General features: G+C 34.7%; 1 protein-coding gene across 12 annotated transcripts in view; it reads left to right on the forward strand.

The window, feature by feature from the left end:
- LOC123310579 (brain tumor protein) overlaps positions 1 to 21,242 on the forward strand; it is a 187,710-nt gene that overhangs the window by 56,148 nt on the left and 110,320 nt on the right. Inside the window, exon 1 of one of the 12 annotated variants that reach the window (XM_044894121.1) lies at positions 19,484 to 19,747. The exons of the other annotated variants lie outside the window; for them this stretch is intronic. The gene's annotated coding sequence lies outside the window, so the exon portion shown is untranslated. Of the gene's footprint in view, positions 1 to 19,483; positions 19,748 to 21,242 lie in introns of those variants that run through there. 12 annotated transcript variants of the gene reach the window in all.

Below are 21,242 nucleotides of genomic sequence, written 5' to 3' on the forward strand. Positions count from 1 at the left end.
GTTAACTTCTCAGGTTGAATAAAAAATCTATTGTGAGCGATTATTCGGTCTTCTTTAGGCTGAAAACAAAACAACATACAGTGAAAAAGGAGACTGATCAGAGAAATTCACGAAACACAAAAGTCATGAAAGATCCAACAACAGAACAATAAAAGGTAGGAATCTTTCAGCTTCTACAGACTATCACTCGATGAAAGATCAATTATAATGAGATTTCCAACAATAGAGGGCATCCTTCTCAATATGTAAATTGAAGAGTACCTAATATCAGACTTAAAATTCATGGCAAGGTGACACCCATGTCAACCAACCTAAGAAAATGGCACCATCTTATATCGGGTCTTTCCTAAGCCCGCTGAAGAGTTCAAGTCCAGCAGGTATTAACTTGGATGCCTTCATTAACCTCTCCTTTTATTTCAATGTCATAAAGAACTGGCACCCACAGGAGAGTCACCTCACCTCCGGCCTGTTGTTTAATGGTATTTAATTCTCCATTTAAGGATCCTTTCCAGACACTTTTGAGCACAAGCATAGACATCTAGTGTGTCTGCCTCTAAAGGCTGGTCCACACTACTCGTGCTCGCCCGTCTTTATGGGCTTGTTTAGTAGGCTCTGGTGATGACTCGCGACTGTGGTCGTTCCACTATTGTACACATTATCCCAGTTGTGTGTCAAACTTTGACTCGCGAGGATCCACTTCATTTGCAGGCCTGTCTTCGTCCACATAACGACGAGCATAGAGATCCTATCCTTTGATGTACCTACAACAAGCGAGCCACCCAAGTCATACGCTCGTAAGGCTCTAGCTATCGTCCACATTACTCGCAAGCCACCCGAGTGCACGTGCATGAGTAGTGTGGACCGGCCTTAAGATAGACGTCTTTTCATATCCGAGGGGCGAAGAAATTTTTAATTTATTTCGGTCTGCATACATCGACTGTATGATCTTTTTTCTAAATGATTCAAGAAGTTCGTTTCACTCGATGGTGTTTCGGAATCCTCGAGGGTTTTTCCAAAAGGATTGAATCAAGCTAGCTGTTATTTTATTTATTCCAGTAGACCGCATTTCCTTACAGGGTAGGCAAAACTCGATGCTATTAAATGGCAGCTCTGTAACTGTAAGATTTATGTTCAGTTGCATAGTCGAAGATTTTTCAGTCCACCACTTCAGTGATACACCTTATCGTTACAAATGTCTGTCCACGCCACTGAATTTAACATGAAAAAGTGACTCACTAACACTAACATTTGTCTTTCAATATAACTAAGACGTTAGGAAATAGACACACCAATTTAAATAGCCGAGAAATGAATTTTTATTAATAACTCGAAAACAAAGGAAGATGAAGGTTTGGCCTTTACCCTTCATTTTTTCCTAGCTCTAACAGTCACACAGCTGGCATCCAATCGCATCAAATAAAATAAACCCACCGTTCACAAAACTCACAAGAAGTGAATATTATTTGAATTTACACATTTTGTAAGTATACTCAATGGCACTGATGATCAATAAATCTCAAATATATATTTTAGTCTCATCAATTGGGAATAAAATTCGCATTATTGGGCTTTAGTGTTTTCACTTCCATTCTCTGAAGCAAAATAAATAAAAAAATTGCAATAATCGATTTGGTTCTACGTAAATTCTTGCACTAATTTGTCAGGATCAAATCAGATGGAAAAAAAATTGTTACCTGACAATGAACTAAGAATGAAAACTTTAAAATGATAAAACTCGTGACATTTCGGAGTCTGTATCAGACTCCTTCATCTGACGAATTCCTAAAAATCTTCAGAATTCTAGAAGGAGGGTGATATAGACACCGAAACGTAACGAAGTTTTATCATTTCATAGTTCCATTTTTCGTTCATTGTCGGCAACAATCTTTTCCATCTGATTTGCCCTTGACAAATAAGTGCAAGGATTTAAGCAGGAGAAAATCTATTATTTCAATTTTTTTTATTGATTTTGATTCAGAGACTGGAAGTGAAAACTCTAATGAATTACAGAAGATGCAGAGTCTTACCAGATTGAGTTTCAATCGATATGAGAATACACAGGGTGACAATAAATAATTGCGAAAATTTAGTGGGCTTATTCTTTTTCAAAAAACAGTGTGACAGCGTGACTTTCATATAACTTTTTTTTTGGGCGTCCCCTACTTAAATACAGCTCCATAAAGATCTTTTTTCAACCAGAAAACTATGGAAGCAAGAAGGTGGATTTTCCCTATAATGTGAGCACAATATCCACCTACTATACGTGGTAAATTTAAGCTCGAAGGTAATTCCAGCCTGTACGATACATACCTGTTGATGAATATTATTTTGCTTATTCATTCAAAATGAATCAAGCCTTCAAAATTTAATTTTTTAATGGTAGATATATATGAACAAGGAAAAAAGTGCCTTGTGGGACACATTTTAGAGATGGCTTATTCTACCCCTTGCTTCTGCCACCAATTTTTCTATTGTCTTCTCGCTCCCATAGAAGAATGTCGTCCAATTTCATTTCAGTCCAAAAAAATCACCCCTTACACAACTATTCGTTTGCGATGAAAGAAGTAAATTTGAGATTTGGTGTCCATCAGTGCCCTTTATACTCTCAAAATGTGTAGATTCATTTCGGACATCACCGGATATATCACCGGACATCCAGTTCCAAAACAATTTTAACGTATCCTTTCCGTGAACAATGTTTTTATTCATTCGGGTCACACTCATCGTAAGTCTGTTGAAATGCGCCGTAAATGAGAAACTGTGATATCTTCACGTTCACTTTCACTCCACGGCGACGTCACAGAATTCTATAATCTCATAATATTCGTTCCAGATGAAGTAACACGGTTTTGTATTAATCCTCATTCGGTCTGTGATTGATGAAGAAGACTTCCGGCGATATTCAATGATGCCGCGCAGCCAAGCTGGGCGTTTATTTCCGTTGCTTTTTTCACTTTTCATCAATTATCAAGGGGAAAAAACTCTAGGAGATTTTCATCGTTTTTTTCCCGCTTCACTCCGTGTTAAAGGTCTCTCTCCGCCGTTTTTCGAGGACGCCTCGATACGGGCTTTATCGAGTCGTTAACTCGAAGAGGACGGTCGTGACGACAATTAAAAAGTAATTTATCAGAATGAACGTTGAATCGTCGAGCTTTATCGCAGGAACCGTTGAAATCTCGGCTTCTTCAGGACTGAATGTCATAATGGCCAATGGAGTTGGAAGAAAGAAAGTTTTGTGTTATTTCGAAGTTCGTTCTCAAGTCTCCCATGTCGAAATCCCGATGAAGATACGGGGGAATGCGTTCCTTGAAAGCTTCAGTTCGTTTCAGCTGGCTTCCAGTTGCGGAAAGTTTCGAAGTGAATACGGGAGTTTAGCGAAATTTATATTTGAATGAATATTCGCTGGAATTTCCTTTCACGAGGAGAATCATTATTTCGTTTTTCATTCGGAAAGCAGATTTAATTTTTCTATTCGGAATTCGTGCCAACCATGGATGCAATGGAGAATTCCATGTTTAAGAAAAAACATTGATGTAGTACCTTTAAAAATATCCTCTAGAGTACATCGATATATCATGACTACGATGTTTTCGTCTGGTATGAAATAAAATGAAATTTAATTATTCAATTTTTTTCATACGTGTTAATGTTTTATATATTTTTTTTTCAAAACCAAAGCTATGTATCTGATAATTGAATTATCCTTGTACTTTTTTGTGTACCCAGTGTACCGGACCTTTATCTATCATTAAGAGTCACTGTATAAAATGGAGGTGAATTTACTAAAAACTAGTCATTATTCACTAACATTCTTCTAGTAATTTCAGAAAATACACCATGTAATTAACATTTCTGGGGGATTTCTTCGAATGACCTTATTAATGGTATAGGTTGTCATGAAATCTCTCAATGAAGTCACTAGTTCTTAATTTACGCTTTCAATTTTGTACGTAAAGCCTTGATTTTTTTTAAAATTTAAATTAAAGGACGCCTTGATGTCGCCCTGTCTCTTTTTTTCCAATTCAGTTGGGTTTTCATGAGAAAAAAAAGTTGTTTATAAAACTTGTTTTCACAATCATTTTTCGACGGTTTTTCAACATATTTCTATAAAAATAGCGGCGAGCTGACATCGGTGATTAGATTCTTTATACAGAGTGTTTTCAACGGTGAGGCTTTTTTTTGACAGAAGGTAGAACTCAAAATAAGTCGTTTAACCAAAAATTGTCTTAATAATATACGATATAAAAGATGCCTGAGATACAACCCCTAGAATTTCGACAAAATTTCATTGAATTTCAAGACTGTGGTAGGTGACTCCGGCACCATAACATTATCATAAGGCTGGGCGATGAATGGTTCAGTACCAAGTTCATCGGATTAGATGCATCAAGTCACTTTTGATAGAATTATGATTGTTGTATCGTGCAATTTAGGGTGAAAAAAAATGTAGAAAAATCAAGGTAGTTTCTTGAAAGTGTTTATGTTAGTTATGTTGAAAAAGTGGGTGTTCCCCATTTCATACCATTTTTACGACGATTGTTGGAATGCTCGAACAAGAAGATAACGATGCCCATTGTGAAAAATTTCTTGAATGGTTTAGACGAATTTTATTGGTGAGATGTTGAGAGTATTATTCTATTTTTCACACTTGTGTCCTAAGTCTCTTCTGTCAGTTGGTATTGGAATGGGCCATTTCATAAAATCGTGTAAGTTACTAAAAAATAATGAGAACAATTCGGCAATCCTAAGATTCCATTTTCATTACCACATAAATATCGAACGAGCCAATATCCTTAACAAAACCACATGGTCAAATCAGGAGACGAGTTTTTTCCCACTGCTTTGCGATAATTCAGCTAACAAACGGTCTAGGGTCGTAGTAGGATCTATTATAGTAATCATTTTCATTTTTTTTTCAACTTCGTCATTTTGAAAATTTTTTATAGGTGATTTTTTGGTGAAACGCTTCATTCTGACCAGTTTTACTTTCTGCTGAAAAGAAAGCCTCGCCTTAAAATACCTGTGTATAGCAAAAATTTTCATCATACCAAAATTACGCTGAAATTCAGGAATAACTGAAAATTATTCAATATTCCTATTGTTACCACTCGCGTGGTAATTTCTATTTTTCAACTGACTCAGTTAGTAATTGAGGCTATTGCTCAAAGATGGAATCGTATGTAATACTTCACCTTAAGCAGTGAACTCAATTGGTGTTGAATGAAAATGAATCTCGCCGACATGAATTGTTGATGATTAGAACTTAATGTATTACCTTATAAAGGTGTTATTTGTTGGATATCTCAAAAAAGGTTATCAATTTTGTAGTGAAGAACGTACAATATGGCATCAATAATATTTTCTGAAAATTTCATCCTTCCATCATTAAAGAGCAAGTAGCTATGATCATCCCGAATGGTGAATATTTCTCCAAAAGCTCAAATATCTCTGGAAAGCGAAATCATATCAAAAATTCGATGAGGAATCCAAAAATATAATTTTCTCGACATACCGGATAACAAACCGAAAATAAATTTCATGAAAACATCTAACTACCTAATTCTGGGTGAGGTTGAGGAAGAATGACCCGGTATAACCATCAATTTTTATTTTGCTATAATTGAAATCCGAATATTCCTAAAATTGTTTTTATTTTAGAAAATTTTCTGAAAAAGACGGATGCGGCATTTTGAAAAGCTTAAGATCTTCACTAAGATAAAATTGTCATGTTACATTTGATCATGACCCATTTTTTCAGCAGTTTTAAGGTTCAAGAAATTTCATTGTACACCCTGTATATTGCACTGAGTTCCTTTTCGATTATAAATCATTGTAAATCGAAGCACACAATGCACACTGCTTTGTAGAAACAATAAAATCGATTCATATTTCCTGGTTACTTACACGAAGTATCGGATATTTTCGACACACAATAACTTTCGATTCACGCCATATACGAGTTGGTATTCATATCGTGAGCTCGAGGAATCTAAATATTAACATCCGACACCCACGTTTTGGCGTCTGAGATTACTATCAGATGAACCATCCAATGGAATTCCAATGAATATTCTTTCCTTTTACGTCATCTTACCAAGATCGCAGTCATATGATGTGATGTTCTTAAGAAAAATTCATTCAGAATTCTCGAGTCTCTGGGATTTCGATAATGCTAGAAAATCTTAAGCGGACTTTTTTACCATGACATTTATCTTATTTGGTATACTACTAGTCGTTTATTATCTATGTTCTCTTGATATTTTCCTACCTAAGCGCCACCTACGTATATTGTCTATATATGAAATAATAATTCGCAATTCGAATAATGAATATTAATGAAAAAAAAATTGATAATAATATTTAACTGGTGATTACGGAGCAGAAATTTCAACAATTTACAGAAAAGTTCAGACAAAATTTCATAAAAATTTCCATAAACACAGTTTGATTTTGCGAAAGTTTTCGTTGGCTGACCTCGGTTTTATCTATGACAAAGAAACTTATTTTTCTATAGATTTCAACGAAACTTCTTACTAGAAATCATTGTATTCATATATGTATATAGATAATGTGGAATTTTCTTCACCATAATTCATATTTATTGTCTGAAAGCATACTTCTCAGCCTAGGCCTTTGCATTATTCCACTCTGTTTACGCGCATGTGCTGATCTTTCAAACTGCAGGAGCGCACATGCGTGTAAAGAGTGTGCGCCGATGCAGTACTGCCGTATGACAGATAAGCAGATGCCAGTGCGACAACTGGAAATGCCATGAATAACCCAGACGGCAGAAGCATCACGATAAAAAGCCCGTAAACTTATCGTCCACAATAGCTTTATTATAGTCTTATCGCCTTATCGCATCCCATTAATCAAAATAGTGCTATTTCAATCAATACGTTAATAAATATTCGACACATTTATCGTGACGATAATTGTATCATTAAGACCTTATGCGAACCGGCATAAGGTCCATTGAATGGGTATCTGTTGCTTTCAGTTCTTGAGTTATCGACGTATATTTTTTTTCTGGATTAATCTGCTTAAGTTAATAATAATTCAATGATTCAGCCCATGTCACTCAAGCAAACAGCTCTTATCTCCGAAGTGTGATTTGACGATTTCTGCTTTTTCAAGCAGACCAATGGGACAAAATTCGCCGAAAAAGTGATTTCAACAATTTTCCGCAGTCCAGTATACAGGGAAATTCTTTATCAACTTCTTCAAAAGTTATGGGAACTTTATTATCTCTGATATTCCGATGATCAGAAAGATTATCATAGCTACTTGCCATTTAACGTTAGAAGAAATATGTTATAAGTTTTCACCCTGATTTTGCCAAAAGAAATCTACAATGTTTTCACAAAAACATGCTGAAATTGGTTTTTTTAAAAACCTCGATAAAATCCTTCCATGTTTCAAATGGAAACCTATGTTTTTGATCGAATTATGATTTTACTCCTGGAAAAGAAGACTAACGTTCTATCAGAGGCGAAAACTTGATCAATTTCCAGATATTCAAAAAATAAAATGTTTATGGCCATGGTGGTCTTATTTGACCTCGCCAGAGCAAGACAACTCCCACTCCGATAGTAAACGGTTAGAATTGGATGGACCCTAATCAAATACTAGTAGAAGCCTCTTAGTATTTTTAAGTACTCGAGCGCCATCTAGTAGACAACGAGATTCAACTCAATTCCCTCCCAAAAATTAAGGTAATGTTAATTACACGATGTGTGATAATACCATCAGTCGCTTTTTCGAAGACGAATGCATAATGTAAATATCCCAATGTCCAGACAATAGTGTGTATGTTCTCCAAACCTTAAATTACCTAGGTCAAGGCAATGTCTATAATACGCACTGGCGTCAGAGGAACAGTCTTGAAGCATGTTCGCCTGTTGAGAAGGGGGCGGCATATATTATGAAAATGTTCGAATCACTTATTCATTTAGTGTAGGTGTCCGGAAAAAACGAGACGTGTTATTTGTTCTGACAGAAAAGTGATTGAAATGAATCATGATCGATTTAATCTCGGTATACTTAATCGTTGAAACTTTGTTGTTAAGGTTAATTTCAGTATTGAGTTCTTGAAATAGAAAAAAGGTTTTTCTGAAATTTCAAGATATTTCCAAATAGTTTAAAAATACGGGGTGGGCTTCTCAAAACTAAACAAACGACATTACAGGCCAAATGAATTCGTTTAATAAAATGCTTGGACGTGTCGATTTTTGTATGAAAGGATACAACTTTTTAGTTTGAATTCACATCCATATCAACCCTTAATTTTGAATAGGGAAAATGGTGTAAGTGATACCCCCTTTGAAAGGCATTTTATCCTCAATTCAGCATAGTGATTTTTTTTCATTCAATCGATTCGTTTTCGGTTCATTCAAACTTGAATTTTGAACTAGGCTCTTTCCGTTTAGTAGGTAAGCATCAATGAAATTTTGTTGATTTATTCTGTGGTTTCGACTATGCTATTTCCTTTCATAAACAATGAGAGCAAAATGGCTTATTCATTTGCAGAAAGCCTATTTTTATAAAATAACGAATGCAGGAATAGTAAAGCATATTCAATGATATAAATAAGTCTAGAGAAAAGGAGGTATCGATCTTGAGAAAGAATTAACCGATAGCCAAACTTTAAAGAAAATTTTTATGTAGGTACTTTTCTGTATGCAACCCATTACATAATTTTGATGCACCATCAGATAGTTTTGAAAAATTAGGAGATATGACATTCATTTCAATGATTTGTGCAAATGAATATCTATTGTTCAGTTTAAAATATTATTTTCTGTGCTTTAAAATAAATTATCGATGTAGCCGAAATATGGCCCTTGGATTTTGTTTAATTAGGTACTTATCCTAAAATCTTATTTAAACACGATAAGTCTTTATATGTATCTCCATTGTTGATAGAAGAAATAAAGAGTATTTTGATGTCTGGAGTATGACAGTTAACCGGTATCATCGAAACCACAGAATAAACTAGTAAAAATTTGATTGATCCATGCCAAAATTAAAATTTGAACATTCCGATTGATAGATTGAATGAGAAAAAATTATTTCACCATCTTCCTTATTATAAATTTGGAGGTTTGGAGTATGAAATTGCTATCTCTAACGATGAACCTTATTATAGAAAGAACAAAAATATTTTATAGAAGAAAAAATAATTTGCACAAAAATAATAAAACTTTTGAAATCATTTATTTTTTGCAAGAATTCAACGTTTTTTTTTATAATAAAAAACCCTATCTAAATCACCGATTTACCAAAACTAGTGATGAAGTGAAATTAATATTGAAAAGACTGCAATTAATATTGAGAAAAATTGAATTTTAGAATTTTTGTGACAATTAATTGTATTAATTGACAGCTTCCGGAAAATGACTCCCAAACACGTCCTTCTGTTGTGCAAGTAATGATTAATTTATTTATTTATTTATTTATTTAGATTCTCGACACGTTGATGGCTAAATTTTCTTGCCTCAAGTTTGATACACTTGAAGGTGATACCTAAAATTGTAATCAATCAGATTGAACAGTCAGACAACATATTAGTAGTACATAGTAGTACTATCCTCGGTAGTATGTACCTAAAATTATCATCGCACACTGACTATGGGTGGCTTGCACGAATCAAATGATTCTGTGACCATAAATTATCCTCGAAATTATCTAAATTGAAGTGGCAATGCTCGATTAGTTTCTTGGTTGAAGTGTTACTCGAAACCACATATAGCTCCTTATGAGCCTGACTAAATTCTCTGGGAAGTTGCCCTGTGTATTTTAATCCATATCATCAACCTCCCTTTGAATTATCAGATCGACAAGTTTACCAATATTAACCGCGGGTTTCATAAAGCTTGATCGGGAAATCAACGCTTGATTGGCGAATAGAGGTCAGTTTGTTTTCAATCGATAATTTGGTCATGATCATTCAGAATATCATTCTCGCATCAAATTATGATGTTCATTACGTCCATTCAATTATTCTCGATTGCTACTTCTTCAGTATATCCAGAAATGAAAAGGTTTCAGTGATTTCGTTTAAGGAATCGAGTGACTGTCTAATCGTTGATCGGACAATCAAAGTTTAATGGAACCCACTGTTAATCCTCAAATTGATTAATCCATCTGTAAATGGAATCACTGAAAGCGACTCTATTCATTACAAACCCAGAATTGCGAGATCTCGAATAATTCTCAAGACATTTTCCATGATTCCATAACTAACCAGAAGCAATCGTTATCTCGGGGAAATCCATTTGTTACCGGACGAATCGATCGAATCATAATAACGCTGATGAGAATTATTTCCCAACCCGGTCCCAATTTGAATCAAATTCATTCTGGATTCGTTGAAGGAGTGGATCCGGACTGAAGTATATAAACTTCAGACATTCGCTCAATAAAATCGAGTTGATTGAACCCATCTTTCCATAGGAAGTTGCGTATTTTCCAGATTGTTCCAGTTCTAATCGAAATGAAGTCGGGAGATTGGTTTCGATACAGTGTTGAGGTTGTTCTAAATGGGGATCTTCGGTGTCATTGCAAACATTGAATGTAAGTGAATCATCTCAGCTTATAATCTAACATTTTCTTATGAAAACAAAGATAGGAATGTTTAAATTTTCTTTATCTTCACTTCGACCAAACAATTCACTGTCGGATTAAAATTCATTCGCGTGTCGATTGACCATAAAGAAATTAATTCTTGTTTTTATTATGAACTATACAATTTTCATGTAATGATTTGTAACAAATACGATTAGCAATAATTACAACAGGTACCCAGGTATCGTAAATACCACAGCAAATGGTTTAAATGGAGAATACTCAGAAAATAACGTTTTTACTCTTTAACGCTTATTAATTTCACAAAGAATTTGTTTGGAATAACGAAAATAAAAATCTGCATAGTCTTTCGTGTTATGAAACCAGGGAAGGACAATTGAAAACATCTGAAAAATTCAACGAAATCTGAAGTAGCCAGTTAAACTGACTTGTGGTTTTACTGATTCTTAGCACTCCTCTGAAAATTTGTGAGGTATGTATCGGCAATCAATAAATGCAAATGGAGCACTGTTTTGCGTTGTCATCGCATCATGAAAAACTGCTGAACCGATTTTATTAACTTTTTCTTCAAAATCCTCATACTTTGTAGGAAAAGTTTTAACGAAAAAAGTTGGGAAAATCAAGAAAACTAAACGAAGTTTAGTTTCGCGCCCAAATTAAGTTGAAAAATGATCTTAATGAACAACTCAAACTCTATATTGATTTGACGTTCTCAAAAATCAGCATTTTGGTTGTCAGACTGATTATTGTGATCAGTATATTAATTTCAAGTTACAATATGTGTACCTGCATTGCAATTCTTCTTTGCATTTTTCTATTCAGTTCAAATTTTGGTCAGACGGTAAGTTTTATAAACTATATTCATGTTGAAAGAACTATTAGTCTTCTGCAATTGGCTGTGAGATTTGCATTTGGTTTTCACACGCTCATTAGTGTTCCTGTGTTGACAAACACTCAACTCTATTTAAATGATATAGAAAAAAACTGTTGTCGTTCACAAAGAGGCACTGTAGTGGCAAAGTCATTTCGCAATTACTAAATATTCCCTCACTATGGCAGGAAAACGTCTTCTGATTCATATAGTATAAAATAATATATTACAGATAAGAAGAACAGTAAATTAATTGCAGCTAATTAATATGTCTGACCTCAGTGGTTCATTCAGAAATTTGTGCAACTAAATCTGACTATTAGTCATTATTATCATAGAAAATTTCAGTATCTGACATACGCATTAGGGCATTTCGGATCAGCTAACTTTGACAGGACCTTTGAGTGCCACACAAATGTTGGTAAGGTCGGTAAGTTTCATGATTTTGTAATGTTATGTGGTTTTTATGAATCCACATCAATTTTCTGAGAAAGTATCCTTCAGTGTATATTATTTAACCTGTAATGGTAATATGAAAGTGCGGTATGCCAGTATTGGATGAGGGTCCATCAATTCCAAACGTACTCCATCGGAGAAAAAAGCTATGATGCTCTGATGAGGTCAAATGAGACCGAAACCATGGTCAGCAACTGCTTTTCTTCGATGGAGCGTACTCCATTCGGGGCCTTGACGATGGCAAATTGGCTAGTTCAGTTCAGATCGTAACACTTGTTGATATTCATATCAGCGGGTGGTATGCATCTGAATTTATCCTTATTATTGTATTCATTGCCTCCCCGTTTAGGCGTCGTGATCATTCTTTATTTTTATTGAGGATTTTTACTAGTACAACTCAAAGTTTTGCGATCATGAATGTCATAGATGGCCTGTTTGCCCCTCAAGTGACCATAGATTACTATGACAAGTGACGTCAATCCGAAATGCCTAATATGGCTTAGGAATTTGTAGTTCAACATTTTTGCTGCCTTCCTCCATATATTCAAGAGGAAGTTTGTGACGCTTATTTGGAAGAAATACGAATTTTTGGCGAATAGTGGCCATTGGATTGATATATGTACAGGGTGGGCAAATTTCGATGTTTTAGCACTACAGTTTTTGAACCAGAGGAGATACACAAAATCTGATACCCCATTCTCGTTCTCTTTTTCTGAGAAACTAACAATAGTAGTAGTCATTTTTGACCACTTTCTTTTGTTTTCGAGTTATAAGCAAAAAGTGGAAAAATGGCGATATCGAAATAAATTTATATCTCCGCTAACATTGAGCTCTGAAATTGAAACATTGTACAGGCACTTTTTTACGTAGAATCCAGTGGCGTGCTCGCCTTTTCAGCAGGATTTTTAATTACGAAGCTATGACCCAAAGTTATGTTTTTTTAAATGGAAACACTAGTTTTCTGTGCAATTTTTTGAAAGCATAATTTTTACTGATTTCAAAAATATATAACATCATATGGTTTGTATTAATATAAATAATAGAAAATGGTCAAAAACCTTTTTTCTCAATATTTCTATGGTTTCAACTTTTGATGAGCATAGAAAAATATAGCATGGTATGATTACCAGTGTCTCTTTCTATAAATCTTTTCATTATTATGAAAATTTATGAAATATATCTTGATTCAAATTGTGTGAAAATTGGTTAAAAGCATAGAAAGAATGACATTGCCGGAAGGAGACTGCTTTTGTTATAGGAAACTCCGAGGGAAACTCTATATTTCTGTGCTCGTCAAAAGTTGAAACCATAGAAATATTGGGAAAAAGTGTTTTTTACCATTTTCTATTATTTATATTAATACAAACCATATGATTATATATATTTTTGAAATCATTAACAATTATGCTTTCAAAAAATTGCACAGAAAACTAGTATTTCCATTTAAAAAAACATAACTTTGGGTCATAGCTTCGTAATTAAAAATCCTGCTGAAAAGGCGAGCACGCCACTGGATTCTACGTAAAAAAGTGCCTGTATAATGTTCCAATTTCAGAGCTCTATCATCAGTATTAGCGGAGATATAAATTAATTTCGATATCGCCATTTTTCCAATTTTTGCTAATAACTCGAAAACAAAAGAAAGTGGCCAAAAATCACTACTACTATTGTAAGTTTCTCAGAAAAAGAGAACGAGAATGGGGTATCAGATTTTGTCTATCTCCTCTGGTTTGGAAGCTGTAGTGCTAAAACATCGAAATTTGCCCACCCTGTACATATTCCAAAAAGTAGCGACCGACGCGACGCCAGAAATTTTCGCAGCTGTGTTTATACGGCAAATAAAATGAAAAACATCTCATGTAAATTAAAAAAAAACAAATGCTTCTATAAATTACAAACATATTTTCGTTCTTTGAAAAATACTAATAAAATGTTGCCTGTTGTTTCGACAAAATCGTGAAAAATGTGAATGAAATTTTTCTCTTCAACTCACCTTCCAAACGAATGCTGTTGAAAAATTTGTTAACACACCCATCTCATTTTGCTGTGTTCTACCTATCCTATCAACGGGGTCACCTTTTCTGCAACAACCTGTATAAAATTTTCCTATACTCGCATATTCCTAATGACTGGTTAGCTTTCCAACAACGAATGAATGTTTGCACCAATGAGCAAATGTCTACTCTGAACACTTTTATCGATTCTTTTCCCCGCAATGAAAACTTCCCCAGTGTTACTACTCTCTGTACGCTACAACCCTCCCTGCATTTCCATTATTATACAAGATCCCCCTCAACGCCAGCTTCGCATTCATTCCCCAGACTTAAAATCCGGCATATAAGCTTCAGCTTGGAGTTCTTTCGAACAGGTATCTGATTTGAAATCTAGTTATCATTCTCCCCCTCATTTCATCAATTTCAACGGATCTGAAATGACTGTAGTTAATGTACCACGAACCGCATTGCGTAGGAATAGATCTTGAAGTATTCCGACATCCGGACGCGTATATTGAAAATTTGGTTGCCCTAAGCAAGATGGATTGAAGCGAGAACCTTTCGAGTTTAATTTGCTTCCTTTTGTCATGAGAGAACAATAATAATTTATTATTGTTATCCGAACGGAAGGAACCAAGAACGACGAAATATTCCTTGTAGCAATTTGTGTCTCCTTCTGTAATTGATACTGATAAACACGGTGGCTGACACATTTGCGATTCACTTGATAGTTTTCAAAGCTTGTTTCGTTCTGTCTACAACGTGGGTGGTTTCTCAATGCAGGAGACTGTTTGGTTTTCCGTTTCAAATGATCCCATCTTGTTTTGATCATTGACACGTTGCACACTTTGTGATTCCCCTTTTTTCACCATACCACCTTTCGCCTTTAAACGTTGTCAAAGCTTTCTTGGCTCCTCGGCAGTTGAACTCAATGGGATTGTTCTCGAAATCTGTTCGCCTCGAATTCTGTCTTGGTGGTTCTTTACGAATGTTGAGTAAGCTGAAGTAATTGCAAGTAGACTTTCGTTATAGAGGTACTCTACACGTGCCTCACACAGTTCGAACAATATTATTTACTTTTCATCACAAAACAACTTATTCGCAACTTTGTTTCAAAAATAGAAAATGATAGTTGCATGCATTTTGAACTGTATCTCAACTGTAATATGAAAAAGTTAAGGCTCATTCGCATTCATGATCACAGGATGTTCATCTTGTAAGAATCACACAAAATTTCAAATGACAGTCCTAGTATTTTTGCGTAGTAAGATTGCTGATTGATGGCAATTTGAACAGATTTCAATACACATTGGACGAAAACTCAACGTAAAATGAGTAATTGGGATTTTTATGGAAAAAGTGGTGAAAATGAAAAGTCACCCTTTGTTCAATATTACGTAGGTACTTACTGCTAAGGTTTTTTGTTCTAACAAACTGCACACGATATGGATATATTCAGTTAGCATGTGCCTGTTGCGCATGGAGCCATCACAGTTGTTTATTATTTTTGACCTTTTAAGAAAATTCAGAGTTATTCCTAGTAGTCTCTTTATTTATTACTCAATTCTGATGAAACGACAGTTAGGCATGACGTTATCTATTCACTGCTCTCGCCAATTTATATTTACCTAGAACTGTGTGTGATTGCTTGCGAAGCATGCCAGCAAATTCTTAATTACACCTTTTTTTATTACTCATTTAAGCCAGAATTATGTTTAATTCATTCGTTAAGCCATTTTTGTTGTACGCCGAATATTTTGTTCATTTGGGGTAAAATGTCACTATAAATGATTGCACCATCGCAGTAAGCTTTTAATTATTCTTTTCTGCTCCATTCTTACAAATGTCATGTAATTTCAAAACTGACAGTCATCCTTATTATTGTAGGTACTATCAGTTTAAATTGAAATTTCTTGTAGTAAAACTGTGAAAATTATCGAAATCTGTCTCTATTATTTATAAACATGTCAGGTATGCATTCTTAACCGCTTTTTTTATCTGTACCAACAAAATATGGTGCTCGTGACACCAAGGCCCAGTTGTACAGTTCATATCATATCATAGCTTCTGGAAGGATCATTATTTTGTTCATATATCTACTAAGTTAATGTGTCTAAAGCAGTCTTGCCTACTCTTTCCAATTCAGGCAGGCTAGCCGTATGTACAAACCTTAATTAATACATCTCTACATATTAGGTCCTTTCGTTAGCATAAAAAGTGTAGCACTCTTCTACACTCGATGTTAGTATTCGTTTGCTGATTGAATTTACGCCAGTGTAGAGGAGGTGCAGTTTATCTACATCTCCTTTTGACTATGTGTAAATAAACTACATTTCCTCTACACTGGTGTAAATCAAATCGAGTGTAGAAAAGTGCTACACTTTTTATGCAAAAGAAAGGACCTATTATATAGATTCGTTTTTCATTGCCATTTATCCTGGGTGAGTCTTTGACACGTACAAATATTTTAAGAGTAGATTCTTGAGGTCAAGAGAAACACTTCTCTCCTTAACCATTTTGTCCGAATCGGCTCCGTTTAAAAGATATAGGCTCTTGAAAAACTATAAAAAAAAATTATTTTTAGTTCTGTCACGAACGGTTTAATCGAATATAATGAATTTCAGAATATAGTTATTCATATATTTCATGAATTTTTTTCGATTACAAGATGTCACCAACATCTTCCAGTTTTCTCATTATGACCATAGCGTACCATAAAAATACCAAAATTCAAAGAACCCAACTCTTGAAACTAAGTTGGACGCTATCTAATGAATATTTTTTCAAAATAAAAGTATTCTTCGTGTTTTCTCGTATAATGCGCTGTTTTTGAGTAATTCGATGTTCGAAAATAAAAAATATCTCTGAAATTCGAAAAATTAGGTACTTTGGCTGAATGCAACTCTGTTTAAAAGATTCACAGATGTGTAGTGTCCCAGATACAGCTAGTTATTCTGAAGGTAATTTTGTTTTTCCAGGTGTGGCGCAGCTCATTATGAAAACTTAAAATGGCTCTATCTTTTTATCAGGCCCGGATCTACGATTTTTTTTGACCGGGGCAAACATTCATGATGGCGCCCCCCCTCCCCTTCTAAGGTTCGTAGGAAAAAAATCTAATTGCATATTCGTCATCACTTTCAACCCGAGTTATTTTTTTCACTAGTTCGAGGTCGTATAGATTACGAATATGTTATTAGATTTTTCCTAAGTGAGTACTTTGGGAATAAAATCACTCATATTTTTTTCCCATTGTTCCATCAAAAGATATTTTTTCTCATTGTTCCATTAAAAGTCATTCTTTTCCCAAAATACTCCCAAAAATTGCATTAATAAAAAAAAATTTAAAAGTTTGTATTTATAGGAATGTCGTTTGCAAACCGCCATCGTCTATCGTTTTTACCCGCGCTTCATGAACGGAATTATTCCGAACAAAAATTTATTTTTGTAACTACATATATCGACCCGGATCATTTTACATATTAATTCAAGGTAGTTCATGAATATGCAATTAGATTTTTGGAGGATCAGTATTTTGAGGAGTAAATCACTTTTAGTGCAAAATTTCGGAAATATTGGTCAACTTTGAGGAGCTGTAGCAGCTAGAAAAAAGGCACTAGTCATATGCTGTTTTTTTGGTGATGAATTGGTTTTTTGCAAATATAAAAATCCACACTTCATTCATCTATCTCGGACGGTTCAGATTTTATGAATTTTTCCGCGAAGGTCCAAAATTTACGATTTTCCATCGACCATAAGTTGAAAAGTAATTTTTTTTTTAAATATCTGTTTGCATATTCGTGTTCTACGCCCTCGAATTAGTGTACAGAATGAATTCGGTTTTGATCGGAGACCAAAAATATTCTTCAGAAAACCGCCCACTTTGTATATATGTATTTCATTTTGTGAAAACATTAAAAAAAAACTCAATTTCGTGAAACTTTTGTATAAAACATTTTTTTTTACCTCTCTTAGTAACAAAGTTAAAGGAGGGCTCAAATTATGGTGAAAAACTCGGTACATCTATGGAAAATTTGAAAAAATTTCGATCTTAATGATTTCCACCAAAATTGGTGTTTTTACTAAGGCATAGATTACGAATATACAAACAGAATGGGCAAGTGTCCTAAAACTCCAAAATCGAATTTAAAATTATTTATGGAAACCCTTTCCCATTAGTTATAAAACACGTAAAAGATTGGCTTCAAAATTAAGAACTTTCAGAAATATACCCGAATATGTAAAAGCTTGTGACGTAGAATGCCTTTACTAAAGTCTAGTAATTTTTGTTAATTAGACAACAGTGGAACTGATTAAGAAGATATAGAATTCTATATCCACACATTACAAAATTTTTTTTCTGTAATCAGTGTCTATACATACGATGACATTTTGTGTCATTGTTTGATATTTCTATGTACTGTTTGTTTTCCTTGTCAAATGTGATCACCAAACTTGATATTTATTAAGTCTATGATGATCATAAAACTTTCATGTCCTTTATTGATTCGACGGGCGTTGCCGGATTGTGAAAATGACGTAGAATGTTCATAAGAGAGCTCTCCTGAAATCAGAATTTTCGTAAGTGAATACAGACAAAACGCAATGTGTTGAAATTCTAAAAAAATATATTTCGATACATTCGAGTTATAAGGATTTCAATGACATATATTTTGAAATTTAGGAAAATACCCCATTATGCTGAAAGGATTAGTTTTTATGTTATGGTCTATAGAAAAGCGGAAATTTTGGCCCTTAGTTCCAGATGAGAAGGCGATGAGTCGGCAATTCCCCAGTCAAAGAAATTACTGCTTGCGACGCAGTGTAAACATATCAGATCTTTCAACCTATTTCACCCAAGTGTGGCGGTCATTCGTAGATATGTCGTAGAATAATCAATAATATGCAGTTAATTGATCCCTCATTGATTTTAAATATTTTAGGCATAGTGATGGTTTATCATGTTTCCATTCTACAGTTTCCATTTTAGCACTAGGAAATTAATTTTTTCCGAGAAAATCAAAAGTAAAAAAATTTCAACCTCTGGTTGATTTTGGCGCCCCCTTAGGTTGGCGCCCGGGGCAAGCGCCCCGCTTGCCCCCCCCTAGATCCGGGCCTGCTTTTTATCAGGACCGAATCTAAAAAATGGTATAGGAAAAATATTATGAGGTACATGTACGCAAATTATCCACTTCAATTTAGGATCAGTAAAGTACAGCTCATTGTACAATAATTAGGGAACGAATTTTGAAGTAATCTGACACCAAATGAATAATGTGGATTTATTTTCGGCGTCTAGCTACTTTTAAAACACGATGTGTTTTAATCTTAAGATATCGCACGCTTTTATTGCATTTAATAAGGATTATGATGCGGATATGATAAAGAACATATGTAATTGAAAATAGACAATCCAAAAAGTGCACAATCTTTCACCACGTGACATCACTGGGAATTTCGGAAACACGCATTCGCGACCGGCTGCGGACGCGTTGACTCTCACGAACTCGAAAGTCAAAGTACGCGCCAGTGTAACTCGATTGCGGGCCATTAAAACACGCTTCCCGTTCGCGCGCCACTGACCGCCCACAACCTTCAAACAGGTTGTTTATAATTCCACTCGAACAAAGGAAGAGACGAGAGTGTTCTTTGTTAACCCCGGCGCGATCTGTTGATTTCTTATCGGGTTTCTGGTCGAGCACGATACGGCGGATGTATTCATTTTATTCTGGTCCTTCGATATGAATAAGGGATACTTCCATGGACTTCTAAGTGTGGTTGAATGAGTTATCGAGGAAAGCCGGTCGAGTGAGGTTATCTTGCATTTCTTCATTTTTCCCAGGTAAAAATTGCTTTGTCGAATATTAATTAATGACCATTGAAAGCGCTCCTCATTAAACAAGAAATCTTGAGTCAGGTACTACTCATTGATGATTAAATTTTTGGGATCATCAGGATCATATTATTTTTTGAGTTTTAATTCATGTCGACTCTGGAGTCCAAGTAAAAAACTAATAGAATCTCCCAAGTGTAATCTGTTTTATGATGACAAACGCTTCAAAAAGAAATTGTACAGGGTACCCAATTTGCGTGATTTTGGCTGTTTCTGGTACTTCCAGACTAGATGGGTGAAAACCTTGATAGGAGTTTAAATATGAGTCCTGGTTTTGGGATTGGAATATCGACGTTTCGCAACTTTATTGTTGCCTTTTCAAGCCCTAGAATACAGTGGTGTTCCTTTAGTTCATCACGAACTGATCGTAAATATAAACTAAAAACGGCAAACAGCGACACACTCCTCTCCATCGTCAAATCCATACTAAGTACAGACAGTATGGATTCGAGATTCGAGAAAGAAAGGAATTCAAGTGAAATGGAAAGATTTATACCTCGCATCTCGTCAATAAAATCAGTCTGAATTGTTCGAAGTTGTCGTTATTATTTTGATAACTTGTGTTTTTTCATAAACACTTCAATACGTGTACAATTTTTCTACACTGCTTTTGCCTATTGGATCTTCCCCAATACATCAAGACCATTTTATTGATATCATCTTTTTTTTTTCAAGCCTTAGAGAGTCTCTGACTTTGTCGTATTTTAGTTTGTTTGTCATAGTTTTCATTTTTCTTATTTTAATTGTATCGCCTTTTTTGACAAATAAATTTATTATTATTATTATATCAGTCGAAGTCGTTTTTTTTTCACTATTGCACTCAGGAAGTTTGTTCAATTGTTCAATATGTAGGTAATATAAGACACTGAGTTGAAAAATTATTATTATACACAAAATAATCGAGATACACTAACATAAACTGGGTGTCAGTTTACTTGGCCCCAGTTTATTGAAAAGCGAGTTGCAAGCTAGCAAATCTGAGTGTGCGGGTTCCAGCATCAACGTCAATTTCACCCGTAGCTATCAGAACCTTGGAATTTTGGATTCTCCATTTCTGGACATGACTTAAGACTACAATCCATCACCCTAGTAACAAATTTTTCTTCAATTGTTGAAGAATTTCCGGGTTCTGCTGGCTCAACATCAAACTGTTAGAACCACACAGCTAATGATGATCATTGAATCAGATATTAACAAACAATGTTGTGTGTATTCATCTCAAGATTTTCACAATACCAGAAAAATTAAAAATCAGCACTAGATCACAGAGACACTTCGCAAACATCGATCAAACAGAGACGAACGGAGCAATCAGCTATAGCGCTTGAGGGAAAAACTTAGATAGCCGAATGTCAAAATTATTTTCTTCCTGTAATATTAGCGTACTTTCATAGAAAATTGAGTTTATTAAGGTGCCTACAGATTACTCTGACGTGACGTAGGA

The sequence above is a fragment of the Coccinella septempunctata genome, chromosome 3 (genome assembly GCF_907165205.1).
Source record: "Coccinella septempunctata chromosome 3, icCocSept1.1, whole genome shotgun sequence".
In the NCBI taxonomy this organism is placed as follows: Eukaryota; Metazoa; Arthropoda; class Insecta; order Coleoptera; family Coccinellidae; genus Coccinella; species Coccinella septempunctata.